Raw genomic sequence first — 12,605 nt, forward strand, 5'->3', positions numbered from 1 at the left:
TAATAAGAATACAATGAATACACATACGAAGATAATTAAGAGTATATACGTAAAATATTTATATAAATAGTAGTAGTGTTAGAAATATACTATACGTATAATGTTTGAAGTACGTATAAGATAGTAAAAAAGTACATAACTAGCAACAATAAAATAAAATATATACATATATGTGTAAAAATACTATTACAAAAAGGGTATGTATACATATATATAAAAAAATAAATGTATTAACAATGAATATAATAGGGTAAGAAAACAAGTATATACACAATATATATGTAACGTGGTACTAAGGATATATATATATACATAAGAGTAAGAAATATGTACATGGAATAATATATATATATATATAAAATATGACTAATAATATTGAAAATATATATACATACATAATATATAACGATGAACATATATGATACATATTTAAAATGCTAATAACATAAATAATATTAATAAGACTACGCAAACATACGCATGGGACAATATCAAATACATACACGGAGATACATAAGAAATATATAACTGATAATATCAAAATATACACATAGTAATATATAAAAGTATATGTATATAATATAATATGAAAATATATAATATTAAAACATAATAATACGACATTAAAAATATATGATACACATAAAGTATAGTATATTAAGAACACATATATACGACATATGAAGAATATTCATAATACTAAAACATTTAGGTAATATATACATATAAAAAGGTAATAATACTTAGGCATATACAACTATATTAAGTATATATATACGTATTATAAATATATAATTGTATAATAAAACATAAACTAATACATAATAATAATAATAATAATAATAATAATAATAATAATAATAATAATAATAATAAGAAGAAGAAGAAGAAGAAGAACAATAGTAATAGTAATAGTACTAATATTATATAAATAATAAGAATATTTAGAAAATAAGAATAAACAACAAAAAAACACAAAAAAAGGACTAAAATTAAATAAAAACAGAGTTGTGGGCGAATTTTAAGCAAAAAGATAAATAAAAGGATCAATTTGAAAGCGCGTGTAACTGCAGAGGGTTAAATAAGCAATTTACCCGAACATTTGAAACGGCGTCGTTGAAAGGAAGACTAGATCGCAAAGCGTAATAGATTTCAGGGCTAATTTATAAACAAAATAACTTGATTGCAAAATATGAAAATGCGGAAGGGCTGATTGCAAATAGCCCTTTCGCTTTAAAAACACGCGATCTGTCGGATGGGTCGGGTCGACCGACCCATACTCAAACAGCATCGTCAGATAGGGGGACCAAAGCGGTGCGTTTTGGTCCCCTATAAAAGATAAAAAATTTAAAAAATTTCATTTGGGAAAGGGAGAAAGAAAAAAAAATGAGAGAAGAAGAGAGGGGAGAAAGGAGAGGTGGGAGCACCTGGCCACTTGACCGATCCTTGGGACGGCTACAGAGGCTCATGGGGTGCAGCCACGGCCACCGTGAGGAGGTAAAATTTTAGATTTTTTTTTTACTTAATAATATATTTATATTTATAATGTTTTTAAATATTTATGTGTAAAAAAAAACAAAACAGTAAAGAAAATGAAAATTTTACCTTAGGCCTTATCATTTTTTATTTTCTCAATCTCTGATTTGATGTTAGAGTCACTGATTGTATGTGTATTTTTGAATATTTCTTGTATTCAATCTACTAATATTGATGCAAAAATAAACTCCTTTTTATTCATCGCAAAATCCCCCCTACAATGTTGTGTTTTTGGCTCTTTATAGCCATTCGTGCACTGTCTTATTTCTCTACAACTTGATGTTTGCGTGTCCCCTTTGTTTTGCAGGTATGGCGGTGTTGGTGGTGGGAGTGTCGACGGTATGGGCAAAGTGCTGTGTCTCGGCAGAGGAGGAAGTGGTCCGGCACTCGCACAAAATGAGTGATCGCGCACATGGGGCAACGGCGAGTGGTTCAACTGATTAGGGTCTTGGGGTTTTGGGTTTTGGGTTTGTAAGAGGTTTGGGCTTTTGTGTATTGGGTTTTGTGGGTCAGTGGTTTAAATATTTGGGTTTATTGGGCTGTCGGTATTTTGTAGAAGGGCCCAAAATTGGCCTACAACAGCTGCCCCTCTTTACTCATGGTCGTGTAACGAGAATAGAGCAAAGACACAAAGAAAGGCCAATTTTGCCCAATACTGCCAAGTATTGACTTCTTTGGTGCTCTTCTTGTTCAGGTAGTCTCCTTTCAGTCTGCCGCATCTTGTAGCTTTGGTTCACTCCACTGCATCTTTTGATATACGCCTTGTAGCTTTAATCTACTCCAATGTGACTTCAAAGATATGTGATTTGTGGCTTTGATCTGCTCCCATGTAGCTTCATAAAGATAAGATCTATAGCTTCGATCTGCTCTTTTATCACCTCAGTGAGATGAGATTCGTGATCTTCTCTTCTGTAACTCTAGCGAGACAAGATTTGATATCCTCGATCAGTTCCACAGCGACCTCAGGGAGACAAGACTTGCAACTTTTGACCGGCTCCACTGCAGTTTCAGGGAGACCAAGTCTGGTGTCTTTTATCAGCTTCAATCTTTATTCTTACTCGGCATGTGATCCTGAGTTCAACTCATTTCTCGCAATAGAATTGACTCTTTAAAAACAGACATTAAAAACAGAAATTGAAAATAACTCAGCACGAGAGCCAAAGCTCAACTCATCTCTCACAACATGAGCTAATCTTTTGAAACTTAATTTGAAAAGCAGATTTTGAAAATACCTCGACATATGACCTAAGGCTCAACTCACTTCTCGCAATATGGGTTGATTTTTGAAAAACAAAAATTAAAAGGTACAACTCACCTCTCGCAATATGAGTTGCTTTTTGAAAAACAGAAATTAAAAGGCTCAACTCACCTCTCGCAATATGAGTTGATTTTTTGAAAAATATAAATTGAAAGGCTCAACTTACCTCTCGTAATATGAGTTGATTTTTGAAAAACAGGAATTGGAAAGTAGAAATTGAAAATACCTCAGCGTGCCCCGAGGCTCAACTCACCTCTCGCAATATGAGTTGATTTTTGAAACATTAATTGAAATTACCTCAACGTGTCTTGAGGCTCAACTTACCTCTCGCAATATGAGTTGATTTTGGAAAAGTAAAAATTAAAGACAGGATTTGAACAAGAGAATTTGAAAATACCTCGACGTGCCCCGAGACTCAACTCACTTCTCGCAATATGAGTTGATTTTTGAAAAACAGGAATTGGAAAGTAGAAATTGAAAAACCTCAGCGTGCCCCGAGGCTCAACTCACCTCTCGCAATATGAGTTGATTTTTGAAACATAAATTGAAATTACCTCAACGTGTCTTGAAGCTCAACTCACCTCTCACAATATGAGTTGATTTTGGAAAAGTAAAAATTAAAGACAGGATTTGAACAAGAGAATTTGAAAATACCTTGGCGTGCCCCGAGGCTCAACTCACTTCTCGCAATATGAGTTGATTTTTTTGAAGCATAAATTGAAATTACCTCAACGTGTCTTGAGGCTCAACTCACCTCTCGCAATATGAGTTGATTTTCTGAAAACATGAATTAAAAAAGCAAAAAATGAAAATACCTCGGCATGCGAGCCAAGGCTCAACTCACCTCTCGCAATATGAGTTGATTTCTGAAAGCAGAAGTAAAAACATCAAAATACCAAAACCTGTCATTTGGTAGAACTCAGGTGTCTTTTCCTTTGATTCAGTACAGCTATCATCACATCCTCTTGCTTTACTGGATTACCTGTATATGCCATGCATGATGTCATCATGATATGCACATGTTTGTCTTAAATGCCTTTATGCCTACATGATTATGCAGTGCTCCTTAAGCATATTGGTCGTATGTCCTTTTCACCATGATTGTTAAGGATCTGCGTTCATTGCTTTGATTCTCGACTTTCTCTTCAGGCCTCGTACCCGTCTTCGAGTAATCGACGTTTCTCAGATATCACTTTTCTGCCCCCGATTGAACTTTGTTCTTACTTTGAGACTCTTGTGCTTATCAAATTTTCATCCAGGTAATGCTTAACATTTCTTTTGTTTAGAGTATGTCATTTCACCATTTATCATGTAAATAAACACATAATGAGATGCATGAAAAAGGTCAGATAAGGAAAAAAAAATGATATTTCATATTCATCTATTTCAAATATGGCAAACAAAGCAAGTTAACCAATGAGAGTAAAAAAATGTCAAAAAGAAAGAAATGATCGTATTCAACGGATACAAATGCTCTAGATATTCAACACATGAACTCTTCCTCGTTCCTCAATCAAAAATCTTTTCGAGTGCGGCTTCTTGCGTAGAAGATTTCGAGCTTTCAGAAATGCTTCAAATACTGTAGCCTTACTGCTTGACCTATCGTTCGATCGCCAGGTTTGTTTCATTAGGACGCCCTCTCGGGTTTTCATCCTAATCCTTTTGTACTAATCAAGACGCCCTTTTCGGGTTTTCGCCTTGATCCCCTCTTTTTTTTTTTTTTAAGATGCCCTTTTCGGGTTTTCATTTTAAGCATAATATTTCTTCACAGCATCTGAGTTCACTGGATTCGACAACTCTTTCCCATCCATCTCGGTAAGGATCAAAGCTCCTCCTGAGAATGCCTTCTTTACGACATATGGTCCTTCCCAATTTGGTGCCCATTTTCCTCGCAAGTCTTTTTGTATTGGAAGAATTTTCCTCAGGACGAGTTCTCCTTCATGGAATTCTCTTGGCCGTACCTTCTTGTCATGGGTTGTGATCATTCTCTTCTGGTACATTTGTCCATAACAAATTACCCTGAGACGCTTTTCTTTAATGAGGTTCAGTTGATCATATCGAGCTTGTACCCATTCTGCTTCTTCTAACTTTGATTCCATTAAGACTCGCAAAGGGGATCTCAACCTCAATAGGTAGCACAGCTTCCATTCCATAAACCAGAGAGAAAGGAGTTGCTCCTGTAGATGTTCGCACAGATGTGCGATATGCATACAAAGCAAATGGTAGTTTCTCGTGCCAATCTTTATATATCTCAGTAATTTTCCCAATGATCTTCTTAATATTTTTGTTGGCTGCTTTCACAGCCCCGTTCATCTTTGGGCGATAGGGCGAGGAGTTATGATGCTTTATTTGGAATTGCTTGCACACTTCTTCCATCATCCTATTGTTCAGATTCATGGCATTATCTGAAATGATTTTTTCAGGCAAACCATATCGGCAAATGATTTCCTTTTTCAAAAACTTGCACACTGCAGTCTTCGTCACATTGGCAAACGAAGCGGCTTCAATCCATTTTGTGAAGTAATTGATAACCACAAAAATGAATCGATGTCCATTTGAAGCTTTTAGAGAAATTGACCCTATGACATCCATGCCCCACATAGAAAAAGGCCACGGAGAAGTCATGACATGAAGGGGTGAAGGGGCTACATGAATTTTATCGCCATAGATTTGACATTTGTGGCATCTTTTGGCAAAATTGATGCAGTCACTTTCCATTGTCAGCCAATAATAACCGAGTCTCATGATCTTTCTAGCCATATTGAAACCATTGGCATGCGTTCCGCAAATTCCCTCATGGACCTTTTCAAGTATTTTTCTGGCTTCAACATCATCCACACATCTCAAAAGCATCTGATCCTTTCCTCTTTTATACAGGATATCCCCATCAAGAACAAATCCCGCTGCCATTCTTCTAATTGTTCTTTTATCGTTCTCATTCGCTTGTTCGGGATACCTTTGATTCTTGATATATTCTAAGATATCATGGAACCAAGACCGTCCGTCTACTTCTTTCTCAATGCTACAACAGTGTGCAAGGACCTCGTATATGCTCATTTTGAGGGGCATTATTTCTGCTTCTCTACTTGCTTTGAACATTGAAGCCAAAGTGGCCAAGGCATCAGCCAGTTGGTTCTCTTCTCGTGGGAAGTAATGAAAAGTTATTTCTTTGAATTCCTTGATCAATCCAGCCACTAAATCGCTGTACTTAATCAATTTTGAGTCCCTCACTTCCCACTCTCCACGGATTTGGTAAATCACTAGGGCTGAGTCCCCGTACACCTCCAAGATCTCGATGTTTCGTTCGATAGCTGCACGAAACCCCATGATACAGGCCTCATATTCTGTGATATTATTGGTACAGAAAAACTTTAGTCTTGCAGTGAACGGATAATGATTCCCGTCTGGTGATACCAGGTTTGCTCCAATTCCATGCCCTAAAGCATTTGACGCACCATCAAAGCACATCTTCCATGAGTTCTCTTTTGATGACTCGGATTCTATTTTTGTGATGCACATTAAGTCTTCGTCTGGAAAATCGAATCTTAAAGGCTCATATTCCTCTGTCGTTCGAGTTGCAAAGAAATCAGCTATTGCGCTCCCTTTTATCGACTTCTGACTTACATAGGCAATGTCATATTCCGAAAGGAGGATCTGCCATCGTGCCATTCTTCCTGATAGTGCCGGCGATTCCATCATGTATTTTATTGGGTCCAGCTTTGAAATTAGCCATGTCGTGTGATACAACATATATTGTCTGAGTCTCCGAGCTACCCAAACCAGAGCGCAACAATATTTCTCAATGGACGAATATTTTGCCTCATATTCAGTAAACTTTTTACTGAGGTAGTAGATCGCTTTTTCTTTCTTTCCTGACTCGTCGTGTTGCCCCAGTACGCAACCCATTGAACTTTCGAACACAGTCAAATACAATATCAATGGCCTTCCAAGAGTTGGCGGTACTAGCACTGGAGGACTGGACAAATATTGTTTTATCTTATCAAAGGCCACCTGGCATTCCTCGTTCCATTCTCCCGGGTTATGTTTTCGAAGAAGCCGAAAGATTGGGTCGCATTGGTTGGTAAGTTGAGCGATAAACCGGGCGATGTAGTTTAATCTCCCTAAAAATCCTCTAACTTCCTTTTGCGTGCGCGGAGGTGGTAATTCTTGGTTGGCTTTTATTTTATCTGGATCAACTTCAATACCTCTTTCACTGACAATGAAGCCTAGCAACTTTCCCGAGGTAGCCCTAAATGTACATTTGGCTGGATTAAGCTTTAGCTGAAACTTTCTCGACTTTCGAACAACTTCTTGAGGTTCACTACATGCTCTTCTTCCCCTCGGGATTTAGCAATCATGTCGTCGACGTAGACCTCTATTTCTTTATGCATCATGTCATGGAATACGTTACCATAGCCCTCTGATATGTTGCCCCAGTATTCTTTAACCCGAATGGCATCACCTTGTAGCAGAATGTTTCACACATTGTTACGAAGGTAGTTTTCTCCATATCCTCAGGGGCCATCTTAATCTGATTATACCCCGAGAATCCATCCATGAAAGAAAACAATGAATGTTTTGCTGTGTTATCCACCAACGTATCAATGTGTGGTAAGGGAAAATTATCTTTAAGACTTGCTCGATTTAGGTCACGATAATCCATGCACATTCGTCCTTTACCGTCTTTCTTTGGTACCGGGACTATGTTAGCCACCCATTCTGGATATTTGGAGGCTTGTACGAAACCAGCATCAAATTGCTTCTTGACTTCCTCTTTTATCTTCAACAACATCTCAGGCCTCATCCGTCTTAGCTTTTGTTGAATGGGCTTGCATTCTGGCTTTAATGGAAGCTTATGGACCGCTACATCTTCATCCAATCTCGCATGTCCTCGATATGACCATGCGAATACATCTTTGTACTCATGAGCAAAGCAATCAAATTATGCCCGGTGCCCCGAAATAGAAGTCCCAATCTTCACTTCTTACTTCCTTTATTCGGGCCTCAGATTTATTGTTTCAACAGATTCTTGATGAGGCAAAATCTGCTTATCCTCTTGTTCCATCATTCTTAGCAAGTCGAGACGAGACATAGTCTTCAAGATTTTCTTGACGAATTCTCCTAAACAAACAGCCTTCTCAAAATCGATTTCAGGACTCGTAACGGGTTTGTTCATGCCATTGATATCTGAGCACCTGAAAGTTGAATGGAAAAGGAAACTATAGAGGGGCATCCAAGTATTGGAACCAACAAACGAAATGTTTTGGCATGGTATGAGGCAAATGTAGAGATAAGCTATGAAATGAGGAGATGATTATGAAATTAGTGATAATGCGAAAGATCGTGATAAAATGTATCTTCATTGATATTCATTTAAATGATAAAGAGTGAATGCAAGCTCTTACAAAAGAGTTTTATTATATCTAAGGACACAATAGAGGGTTAATGTTTGAGCATTACTCTGAAGACTTATAAACTACAAGAAGGTCCTCGGCGGTCAATTGTTCAACATGAAACCAGGAGGACAAGGCGTATCCTCGAGACGTCTTTACTCACATCAGCCCCTTTGTCAATAACATTTATACTGACATTTTGAAAACCCTTTTCAATTAACCATAGCATGTTTCGTGGACCATCTTGTCCAGGGTACATCATTCCCGCAGATGTAAATATTTTTGACAAAGGAGGGTACTCTATTGGTTCCCATTCTGGTTCTCGGCCCAAAGTTCTTGCAATCCTTCTTTCCTGATCCTTCTTCCACTGTCTTCTTCTTTGACGCATGTCAGGCTGAAACCCCAAACCGTATCAGGCCTTGTGGTGCGCTGGCTTTAAAGCCCTGACTATTCCTTGTAGATATCTACGTAAACCTCTTCTTGCTCGAGCTCCCCTTCCTACGGTCAATTTGACCCCCATTCTAGTATTTCTCGACAGTTTTGGCACCGGAATTTTGTTTCCCTCAACAACAAAAGTGGCATTGACAAATTTAAGGGATCGAAAGGAATATTCCAGTGCGTCTTTGTTCACTTCCAAGTACGGTGCATCGGCAGAGACAGATGCGACAATATCTTCTTCGCCCTCGACTGTGACCAAACAGCCGTCCATGATAAATTTCACCTTTTGATGGAGGGATGATGAGACTGCTCCAGCAGAATGGATCCAGGGTCTTCCCAAAAGGAAATTATAAGAGGGCGTAATGTCCATGACTTGGAACTCAACATCATAAATATAATGGCCCACCTCCAGAGGGATCTTAATCTTTCCCATAACTTCTCGCCTTGTCCCGTCAAATGCCCTTACTGTGGAATGATAGGGTCTTAAGTAGGACAAATCCATCGGTATTCTGGAAAGCGTAGCCAATGGCATAACATTTAACGCTGACCCATTATCGATGAGCACGTTTGGTATTATGTAGCCCTTGCAGCGAGTCGTGATATGCAGCGCTTTCACCGAGCCTCTACTATTTGGCGGTATCTCATCATCACTAAAAGAGATGAAATTGTCCGCATTCAGATTGTTAACCCACCTATCAAGCTTCTCAACGGATATGTTGTTAGCTACGTAAGCTTGATTTAACACCTTCAAGAAAGCGTTAGGTGTTGCTCTGAATTTAAGAGTAGAGATAAAACCGAGATTCGTCTGGCCGCTTGCTTAATTGTTCCACCACACTATACTCACTGTGCTTGATAAATTTCAAGAATTCTGAGCTTCTTCCTCGCTCACGTGCTTTTAGTTTCTTGCACGGGTGGAATTTCTTGCTCGACTTCGACTTCGTGCATCCCGCTTTCCTTTTGCTTCGAGTCACTACTTTTCTTTACCGGTTCAATTTCTTTAGAATAGCACCGTCCACTTCGTAAAATGACCTACCTCTCCCACATCTTCGATTATGGCTTTGGAATTTCCAACTTCCCAGTATGACAATATTAACATCGTATCTCCACAGTGATTGTTTTATTGTTCTTATAAGGAAAAGAGATGGTACTTCAATTATCATTTTGGCTTCACCGGCTCTTTCTTCGCGTCATAATAAATTATTAACGATTCGATTCGGCTTATATGGGAAACCCGATGATTGATTGTCGAAGCGCATATTTCTCCTCTATCGGCCTCCTCGCTTTTATAAAAGATCCCAATCTCCTTGTTATCCATCATACTTTGCAGTAATCCTCTGAACTCATCGCAGGACTGTATGTCGTGCCCTTCAACGCCATGGAACTCACAAAAACTGTGGCCTTTTGCATCTTTTTCTTCGAATACTCCGTCAAGACGATAGAACAACTCTTTTGCGTATACGGGGTAGGACGGATGTGGTGCTTGGTAGTAAGGTGTTTGAGGGGGATAATAGAAATTCGGGGGTGGATAATTTCGAGGTGGGGGTTGGTTAGGATACGAATTGGGAATGTAACGACTCCCGGTTCCCACCATGTGGGCTTCTGGCTCTTTCTTCCTTACGGGTGCTGCTTTTCTTGAGCCTTCTGATCCTTCCATTCTGCCGCTCTTGACGGCATTCTCTATGAGTTCACCGGATATTACAATATCTGCGAAATCCTTTGTGGCACTTCCCACTAATTTGTCATAAAACGGTGCCTTTAAAGTATTGATAAAGAGAACGGTTATCTCCGTTTTTTGTTAGTGGGGTTCCACTTGAGTGAGACGTCTCTCCATCTCTCACAAGATATCTTGTCTAAAAGTCTCGATGGCTTTTTCTCCATCATTTGCAAGGTCATACGGTCTGGCACCATATCCGATACATGCTTGTACTGCTCGCAAAATGCTGACGCCAAGTCCTTCCAAGATCGAATCTTTTCTCTACTGAGTTGGTTGTACCACCGAAGAGCTAACCCTGTTAGACTATCTTGAAAGCAATGTATAAGTAGCTTATCCTCGTTCACATAACCGGTCATTTTTTGACAGAACATGATGAGATGTGCTTTTGGGCACCTTGTCCCATCATATTTTTCAAAATCAGGTGCCTTGAATTTCGGAGGCAAGATTAGATCAGGTACCAAACTGAGTTCTTTGGCACCTAGTGCGAAGAAGACTTCAGTGCCTTCTATTGCTTTGAGTCTTTCCTCTAGACTTCTATATTTTGCATCATGATTATCCAATTTCAACTTGGCTACCTCTCTTTGGGTCGCCCGGATCTGGAACTAGTGGATCGCCAGGGCTTGCCCCTCGGTCCCACACTGAATATTACTTACCCCAGTTAGTGGGTGGAGCAGGTGGCATAGGTCGTTGTTCCAAGACTGTGGGTTCCCCTTGAGTATACCCTCTTTGTGTTGTATATGCGGGTGGTGGAGTGAATCCCGGGGGATAGAGTGGATCTTGATCGTGGTGAATTCTTGACTGAGGTTCCATAACATCGGGGTTCTGCAGGTCCTTTTCCTTTGACCAAAGTTGTCATCATCTCCATCATTTTGGCCATCCGATCTCTGCTTTCGAGTGATTCCTCTCGAGATCTCACCATTAGGTCTCTCGTTTCTTGTTGCGATATGGCCAGTTGCTCTTGTAATTCCTTTTGAGCCCTTTCCATCCTTTCAATTCTCTCATTGAATTCAGCCTCCATTACTCTAGCTTGTCGGCGCATTTTATACGGATGACGTGGTTCCAGTCTTGTGGTATTACAACTGCAAATTATATATTTTATCTTCAAACGACGAGTATGGGATATGCAATGTATGAATGAATGCATGAATGTCAAATGAATGTCGATCATGAATGAATATGCAAAAATTTGGTGTTAATTTCAAGATAGCCCCTATTTAGGCATTTCTTTAATCAAAGGAGTATTACACAATGTTTCGGTCACTCGTATAATTGACTCCTCCATTAGAAACCCGTTTTTGGCAACCAATCTCTAATCAACACCTTCCTAACAAGATGCCTTCGATGCATGATGAAAAATAAAAATACAGACAAACGACCTTGGTTAGCGCAACACATATAAACAGAGAAAAACTGTGGAAAATCTATCAAATTAAGCTACTTGGTCCAGTGGACTCGATTCCCTTGCTTAGAAAGCACCAATGTAAAAGAAATAGAAGGTAAGATGTGCTTTTCCCGTGTACTTATTTCGGTGACTACTAAACGAGCGGAGGTTCGGCATGGCTCTAGTTGGGTGGCTCGTATGGTTCACTATATGCGGTTTTGGTTCTAGACAGGTACTCGAATTACTCGTACTATCATCTGCTAAGATTAGCACGAAGCCTCGGTCATAACCCATCACAAAGCTCACGAGTTCAATTCGAGGATTACATTTACTTATGCCTATGCGGAGGACAAGTTAACTCACGAAAGCATAAGTCATATGTCACCCAAAGTATTCACTAGCTTGTCATGGAGGGACGAGTTAACTCACGAAGGCATAGCGTTTACTTTCACTTAAGCGGACGAGCCGGGTATAGAGCTCATGTTATGCAACAAAATGCACGTGCACGTGTGCGGGGAGAAACTTGCAAACCTTTACGTTTTATTTAAAAAAACTAAACCAAAACTAAAATCACAAAAATTTAAAGCTGAAAAACAACCGGATAAAACAAGTTAGAATATATACAACACGATGCAAATGCATGATTTTTTGAAAACAAAAAATTTGAAGATCACGACTAAATGTTAACTTGAACAAGGAACTTTGAAAATTTTGACAACGCGAGTTTAATGTGGTAGCCGATGCTCTAAGTCGTAGAGCTGTATCTGATCTGAGAGCAATGCTTGCTCGTCTGAGTCTGTATGATGATGGAAGTCTGTTGGTGAGTTGCAAGTGAGGCCAACTGGTGGATCGATTAAGGAAAAGCAGTTGAAAGATGAGTCTTTG

Source organism: Gossypium arboreum, chromosome 4 (genome assembly GCF_025698485.1).
Source record: "Gossypium arboreum isolate Shixiya-1 chromosome 4, ASM2569848v2, whole genome shotgun sequence".
Lineage (NCBI taxonomy): Eukaryota > Viridiplantae > Streptophyta > Magnoliopsida > Malvales > Malvaceae > Gossypium > Gossypium arboreum.